Raw genomic sequence first — 8,220 nt, forward strand, 5'->3', positions numbered from 1 at the left:
GAGGCTTTTGTTGATCCTTCCATGAGAAATTTGGATGATTTCTCCATGAGGGATTATAGGTATTCCCATAGGGTTCTCCCATGTAATTCACCTTTGCTATTGCAGGGTTCTCAAGATCATAATCTTCTTCTTCAGAAGATGCCTCTTGAGTACTGTTGGATGCAGCTTGCAATCCATTCAGACTCTGAAAAATCATATTGACTTGCTGAGTCAATATTTTATTCTGAGCCAATATGGCATTCAGAGTATCAATTTCAGGAACTCCCTTCCTTTGAGGCGTCCCATTACTCACAAGATTCCTTTCAGAAGTGTACATGAACAGGTTATTTGCAACCATGTCAATGAGTTCCTGAGCTTCTGCAGGCGTTTTCTTTAGGTGAATGGATCCACCTGCAGAATGGTCCAATGACATCTTTGATAATTCAGACAGACCATCATAGAATATATCTAGGATGGTCTATTCTGAAAGCATGTCAGAAGGACACTTTTTGGTCAGTTGCTTATATCTCTCCCAAGCTTCATAGAGGGATTCACCTTCTTTTTGTCTGAAGGTTTGAACATCCACTCTAAGCTTGCTAAGCTTTTGAGGAGGAAAGAACTTGGCTAAGAAAGCCGTGACCAGCTTATCCCAAGAATTCAGGCTATCTTTAGGTTGAGAGTCCAACCATATTCTAGCTCTGTCTCTTACAGAAAACAGAAAAAGCATAAGCCTGTAGACCTCGGGATCAACCCCATTGGTCTTAACAGTATCAAAGATCTGCAAGATTTCAGTTAAGAACTGAAAAGGATCTTCTGATGGAAGTCCATGAAACTTGCAGTTCTGTTGCATCAGAGAAACTAATTGAGGCTTTAGCTCAAAATTGTTTGCTCCAATGGTAGGGATTGAGATGCTTCTTCCATGTAAATTGGAATTTGGTGCAGTAAAGTCACCAAGCATCTTCCTTGCATTGTTATTATTTTCGGCCATGTCTCCTTCTTTTTCAAAAATTTCTGTCAGATTTTCTCCATAGAGTTGTGCTTTAGCTTCCCTTAGCTTCCTCTTCAGAGTCTTTTCAGGTTCAGGATCAGCCTCAACAAGAATGTTCTTATCCTTGTTCCTGCTCATATGAAAAAGAAGAAAACCCAAAAGAAAATATGGAATCCTCTATGTCACAGTATAGAGATTCCTTATGTAAGTATAAGAAGAGAAGAATAGAGGAAGGAAATGATAAGAATCCAAACACAGAGGAGAAGAGTGGGTTTGAATTCTTGGGTGGAAGAGAAGTGCTAGTAGATGAATAAATAATTTTTTTTGTTTTTAATTTAAAATTAAAGTTAAAATTCGAAAATAAGAAAAGAAATAAAATTAAAATTAAAATTTAAAATAATTAGTTAATTAAAAAGGAATTTTGAAAAAGAGGAAGGTGATTTTCGAAAATTAGAGAGAGAAAATTAGTTAGGTAGTTTTGAAAAGGATAAGAATCAAACAAGATAAGATTAATTGAAAAAAAAGATTTGAAAATCAATTTTGAAAAGATAGGAAGTTAGATAAGAAGTTAGAAAAGATTTTGAAATTGATTTTGAAATTGATTTTGAAAAAGATGTGATTGAAACTTCTTTTGAGAAAGATTTGAAAAAAAAAATTAAAAATATTTAATTTTGAAAATTAAAGTTGATTACTTGACTAACAAGAAACAAAAAGATATGATTTTTAAATTTAAAGATTGAACCTTTCTTAATAGGCAAGTAACAAACTTTTTTGAATCAATCACATTAATTGTTAGTAAAGATTTTGAAATTATGAAACAAAATAAGAAAAAGATTTTGAAAATCAAAATTTAAAATTTTCGAAAATATGAAAGAAAAAATGAAAAAGATTTAATTTTTGAAAAAGATTTGAAAAAGATAGAATTTTTAAATTGAAAATTTGATTTGACTCATAAGAAACACTTAAATTTAGAAACTTTTTGAAAAAGTCAACTCAATTTTCGAAAGTTTATAAGAGAAAATGGGAAAGATATTTTTTTTTATTTTTGAATTTTAATGAAGAAAGAGAAAAACATAAAATTAATGCAGAACATAAAAATTTTGGATTAAAATAAAAGATGCATGCAAGAACACTATGAGTGTCAAGATGAACACCAAGAACACTTTGAATGTCAAGATGAACACCAAGAACTTATTTTTGAATATTTTTAAGAAAAGAAAAATATGCAAGACACCAAACTTAGAAATTTTCAATGTTGAGACATTAATAATTCAAAAATGCATATGAGAAACAAGAAAAGACACCAAACAAGAAATTTTAAAGATCAAACAAGAAGACTTACCAAGAACAACTTGAAGATCATGAAGAATGCAATGCATGGTTTTTCGAAAAATGCAAGAAAGAGATAAACATGCAATTGACACCAAACTTAAAAACCGACACAAGACTTAAACAAGAAACATCAAATTATTTTTGATTTTTTGATTTTATTAATTTTTTTGGTTTTTTCGAAAATTAATTGGAAAAAGAAAATTAAGGATTTCAAAATTTCTAATGAGAATTCCAGGAATCATGCAATGTTAGTCTAAAGCTCCAGTCCAGGAATTAGACATGGCTTACTAGCCAGCCAAGCTTTCAGTGAAAATTCTGGTCCAAAACACTAGACATGGCCAATGGCCAGCCAAGCTTCAGTAGATACAAATCAGACATACAATAGCTGAATTGCTAAAGAAGACAAAGAAGCTCTTCTCTTAAGGATAAGTGAAACCTCGGTCCAAAAGATTAGACATGGCTTAACAGCCAGCCAGGATTCAACATATCTCTTGAAACTCTAGAATTCATTCTTAAAAATTCTGAAGCCATAGAATAATTTATTTTAATTTTTTTTATTTTTTATTTTTTTTTTGAAAATTTTTCGAAAATAAAAAGAATAAAAACAAAAAGCTTAAAATTAAAATAAAATTACCTAATCTGAGCAAAAAGATGAGCCGTCAGTTGTCCAAACTCAAACAATCCCCGGCAACGGCGCCAAAAACTTGGTGCACGAAATTGTGATCCTTAACAACGGTGCCAAAAACTTGGTGCTCGGAACGTAATTCACACACTTTGTCACAACTTCGCACAACTAACCAGCAAGTGCACTGGGTCGTCCAAGTAATAAACCTTACGTTAGTAAGGGTCGATCCCACGGAGATTGTCGGCTTGAAGCAAGCTATGGTCACCTTGTAAATCTCAGTCAGGTGGATTCAAATGGTTATAGAGTTTTAATAATTAAAAGATAAATAAAACGTAAAATGGGATAGAGATACTTATGTAAGTCGTTGGTGAGAATTTCAGATAAGCATATAGAGATACATTTGTTCCTCCTGAACCTCTGCTTTCCTGCTGTCTTCATCCAATCATTCCCACTCCTTTCTATGGCAAGCTTTGTGTAGGGCATCACCGTTGTTAATGGCTACTTCCCATCCTCTCAGTGAAAATGGTCCAAGATGCGCTGTCACCACACGGCTATTCATCTATCGGTTCTCGATCATACTGGAATAGGATTCAGTAATCCTTTTGCGTCTGTCACTACGCCCAGCACTCGCGAGTTTGAAGCTCGTCACAGCCATCCCTTCCCGGATCTTACTCGGAATACCACAGACAAGGTTTAGACTTTTTGGACCTCAAGAATGGCCGCCAATAGTTCTAGCCTATACCACGAAGACTCTGATCTCACGATCAGAAGGCAAAGAGATATACATTCAAGCTTGTTTGCATGTAAAACGGAAGTGTTTGTCAGGCACGCGTTCATAAGTGAGAATGATGATGAGTATCACATAATCATCACATTCGTCATGTTCTTGTGTGCGAATGAATATCTTAGAGAAGAAATAGGCTTGAATTGAATAGAAAAACAATAGTACTTTGCATTACTTCATGAGGAACAGTAGAGCTCCACACCTTAATCTATAATGTGTAGAAACTCTACCGTTGAAAATACATAAGAACAAGGTCCAGGCATGGCTGAATGGCCAGCCTCCCCAAATGGCATATGAATTCGAAAATAGGGAAAAAGACCCCTAGTACAATAGTAAAGAGTTCTATTTATCCTAAACTAGTTACTAGGGTTACAGAATTGAGTAAATGATGCAGAAAATCACTTCCGGGGCCCACTTGGTGTGTGCTTGGGTTTAGGGTTGAAGCTTTCACGTGCAGAGGTCTTCCTTGGAGTTAAACGCCAGTTTGTAACCTGTTTCTGGCGTTTAACTCTGCTTTGCAACCTGTTTCTGGCGTTTAACTCCAGAATAGCTCAGAGAGCTGGTGTTGAATGCCATTTTGCGTCGTCTAAACTCGGGCAAAGTATGGACTATTATATATTGCTGGAAAGCCCTAGATGTCTACTTTCCAACGCAATTGAGAGCGTGCCATTTGGACTTCTATAGCTCCAGAAAATATACTTTGAGTGCAGGAAGGTCAGAATCCAACAGCATCTGCAGTCCTTCTTCAACCTTTAAATCTGATTTTTGCTCAAGTCCCTCAATTTCAGCCAGAAATTACCTGAAATCACAGAAAAACACAAAAACTCATAGTAAAGTCTAGAAATATGATTTTTATTTAAAAACTAATAAAAATATATTAAAAACTAACTAAATCATACTAAAAACTATGTAAAAACAATGCCAAAAAGCGTATAAATTATCCGCTCATCAAGATTCATTCTGCACCTCATGACATTTTACACTTCATATTGTATCTTCTACGGCATGAGTCTCTAAACCCCATCGGTGGGGGTGACGAGCTCTGCTGTGTTTCAATGGATTAATGCAATTTCTACTGCTTTCTATTCAATCACGCTTGATTCGATTCTAAGATACTCACTCGTACTTCAATATAGAGAAGATGATGATCCGTGACACTCATCATTATCCTCAACCTATGAACGCGTTCCTGACAACCACTCCCGTTCTGTCTGAGCTCAACGTAGTCATTGGGCGACAGCTTGAGTGCGTATCTCTTGGGTTTCTAATCCACGGACCGAGTCCGAAGGTTAGAACCTTCGTGGTATAGGCTAGAACCAATTGGCAGCATTCCTGGGATCTGGAAAGTCTAAACCTTGTCTGTGGTTTTCTGAGTAGGATCTGGGAAGGGATGACTGTGATGAGCTTCAAACCTGCGAATGTTGGGCGCAGTGACAGTGTGCAAAAGGACAATGGTCCTATTCCGACGCTAGTGGGAACCGACAAATGATTAGTCGTGCGGTAGCTGTACATGGTATTTTTCATCCGAGATGAGAAATCCGACAGTTGATTAGTGACGTGGCGGAAATTGGTGAGTTAAGAATTTATTATAAGAGATACATTGCAAGTACAGTTCTTAACCAACCAAAAATCCGCTTATCAATTTAGAAGGGGTTGTCACAAAATTAAAATTAAAATACTGGGAGTATGAATCCCAGGTCGTCTCCCAACGAGTTGCAGAAAGGTGTGCTATTTTATTAATCAGATGTTTTCTAAAATGGTTTGAGTTGATAAACAGGAAATTAAATCAGAGAAATTATGTAATTTAAATGAAAACCTTGACCGGGAATAGATTAGTTGGAAGCCCTATCCTTGATGGAGTTCTCCCAAGATTAAAATGATAATTGAAGGTTGTTCTGCTTAGTTATCCTTTACTAGGTAGAGAAAAGTCAAGCAAGTTGGAAGGCAATTTCTATTCACAAGTCCTAATCCTCTCTCTTGGGAAGGACTAGTGTCAGTGATTAGAGGGTGATCTAACAATAAACCCAATTACAATTTTTCTCTTGAGTATTCCAACTCAAGGTTCTCCTTTCAATCATCTCCCAATCAAGTTATGGAACTACTCGCTCATTATGAATGTAAGTTTCACAAAATAAGGAAGAGAAATACTGAAAGACATGATAAATAATAATCAAAAGGATCAATTGAAAATAAAAATAGTTCTTGTATAAATAAATTCTAGAAATAATCCAAGAGTAACTCTGAGTAAATAAAGGACATGAAAGAGTAAGTGACAAGTAAGGAAACAAACTAGAATGACGAAGTCTTGACGGAGGTAATAACTCTTCTCAATATCCCAATCCAAAAAGTAATAAAATCAAAATCCTAAGAACTATGAATGTGTAGAGAGAAAACCTAGAGGAGGAGTTAATTTAGATCTAAAACTAAAACTATGCGGAATAAATGTTGTCTCTGGTCTCTGCATGTTCCCCGGCTCTAATATGCTTTTCTGGGCCGAAAATTGGGTCAAAATAGGGCCCAAAATCGCCCCCAGTGAATTCTACAGATTCTGCAGATCGCGCATATCACGCGATCGCGTCATCCAAGCGTTCGTGTCATCCAGCGTTTTGCCTTGCAACGCGTGTGCGTCATCCACGCCTTCGCGTCACTTGTGCAGTTTCCAATCCGCGCGGTCACGTAAGCCATGTGTCCGCGTCACTGCAATTTCCTCTATGTCACGCGGTCGCGTGAGCCATGCGTCCGCGTCACTTCTCGCTGGTCATCTCCTTAATTTCTTGTGTTCCTTCCATATTTGCAAGCTTCCTTTCTAATCTCCAAGTCATTCATGCCCTATAAAGCCTGAAACACTTAACACACAGATCAAGGCATCGAATGGAATAAAAGGAGAATTAAAATACAAAATTAAAAGTCTCTAGGAAGCAAGTTTTTAGGAAGGAATTATAAATGCATGCTAATCATATGAATAAGTGGGTAAAAATTTGATAAAACCGCACAATTAAGCACAATATAAACCATAAAATAGTGGTTTATCAAGCTCCCCACACTTAAACATTAGCATGTCCTCATTCTTAGTTGAAGGAGATAAAATAAATGAGTAGGAACATGTAAAACTCATGCAATGCAATGCAACCTACATATGTGAATGCAACTATATGATTCTTGTCCACTCGGTCAAAAGTAAATAAGCTCTTCAAGACAATCACAAATCAAATTCCACTAATTCAATTCTTATTCAGTAAAAATAGATAAATATGCAAGAAGGTAGCTCATGAAAGCAGGGAACATAGAACTCAAGCATTGAACCCTCACTAATGATGTATGTACGCTCTAATTTCTCTAGTGTATAGGGTAATCACTATCCTTCTCTAATCATGCTTTCTAATTTTTTTTTTGTTCTTCACCTAACCAATCAACAACAATTAATATACCAATGCAAACATCATGAGGTCTTTTCAAGGTTGTAATGGGGCCAAGGTATGGGTAAGGGTACATATATGGCTAAGTAAGCTTATAAATTGAATCTTTAATTAGCCCAAGCTTTCACCTAACACATATATATTCTTTATAGCTTAAATTTCACACTTAGCTACCCAAAATTTTCTTTTCACATTCCTTACTCATGTACCAACTTTTATTTTAATTTTATCATACATGCATTGATCTTTGAATTCTTAACTTAACATTGGGGTAATTTTGTCCCCTTATTTAATTATTGAATATTTTTGGATTTTTTTTATTTTTATTTTTGGACATAAATATAAACATAGTTTATCAATGGACATAGAATTTTAATTTTTATAGTTTTACATGAGTAGGCACCCAAATTTCCATTATATTATCATGACACATTCCCTTATTATCTTTTGTTCCCATAATTTTCCCATACTTAATTAACACCTAATTCTATCTTAAGCTAACCAAAGATTCAATTGGGATATATAATTGTTTTTCCGCTTAATGCTAGTAATGTGGTAAAATAAAGAACAAATGGAATTTAAAGGCTCAAAGTGGCTAACACAGGTAATTGAAAGGGTAGCCTTATTTGGGATAAGTGAGCTAAACAAATAATGGCCTCAATCATATGCAAGCATATAAATATATTAAACATTGGACATATAGGATGAAACAAAATATAAATTACAATCATAGAGAAGTAAACACACAAGAACAAAATAATTATGGTTAAATAATGTAACCATGTATAAAGGCTCAAATCTCACAGGTTGTGTGTTCTTTAGCTCAAAAACCATGTTCTAAATATAACTTCAAGCAAATTTAACACAAAAGTTTTGATTAAAATTAGTGAAATTTTGTTATAAAAATAGGGTCTTAGAAGAAACTTATTGTCTTTTCAATCAAGTAGAACATGCATGCAACTATCCTATTACTACGTAATTTATCCTATTCTACAAAATAAAAACTAACTAAATAACCTATTTTATTGGTGTTAGGGAAGAGAATTTACCTCCGGAAGTCAGGTACTGACCGACCTCCCCACACTTAAAGCTTTGC

At 35.1% G+C, this 8,220-nt stretch overlaps 1 non-coding gene across 1 annotated transcript; it reads left to right on the plus strand.

Annotated features, from left to right (window-relative positions):
• Positions 1-466: 466 nt before the first annotated feature.
• Positions 467-574, plus strand: LOC112725306 (small nucleolar RNA R71). Its single transcript, XR_003164422.1, has one exon. It is a non-coding gene; the product is annotated as a small nucleolar RNA R71 (small nucleolar RNA).
• Positions 575-8,220: the final 7,646 nt, after the last annotated feature.

Source organism: Arachis hypogaea, chromosome 11 (genome assembly GCF_003086295.3).
Source record: "Arachis hypogaea cultivar Tifrunner chromosome 11, arahy.Tifrunner.gnm2.J5K5, whole genome shotgun sequence".
In the NCBI taxonomy this organism is placed as follows: Eukaryota; Viridiplantae; Streptophyta; class Magnoliopsida; order Fabales; family Fabaceae; genus Arachis; species Arachis hypogaea.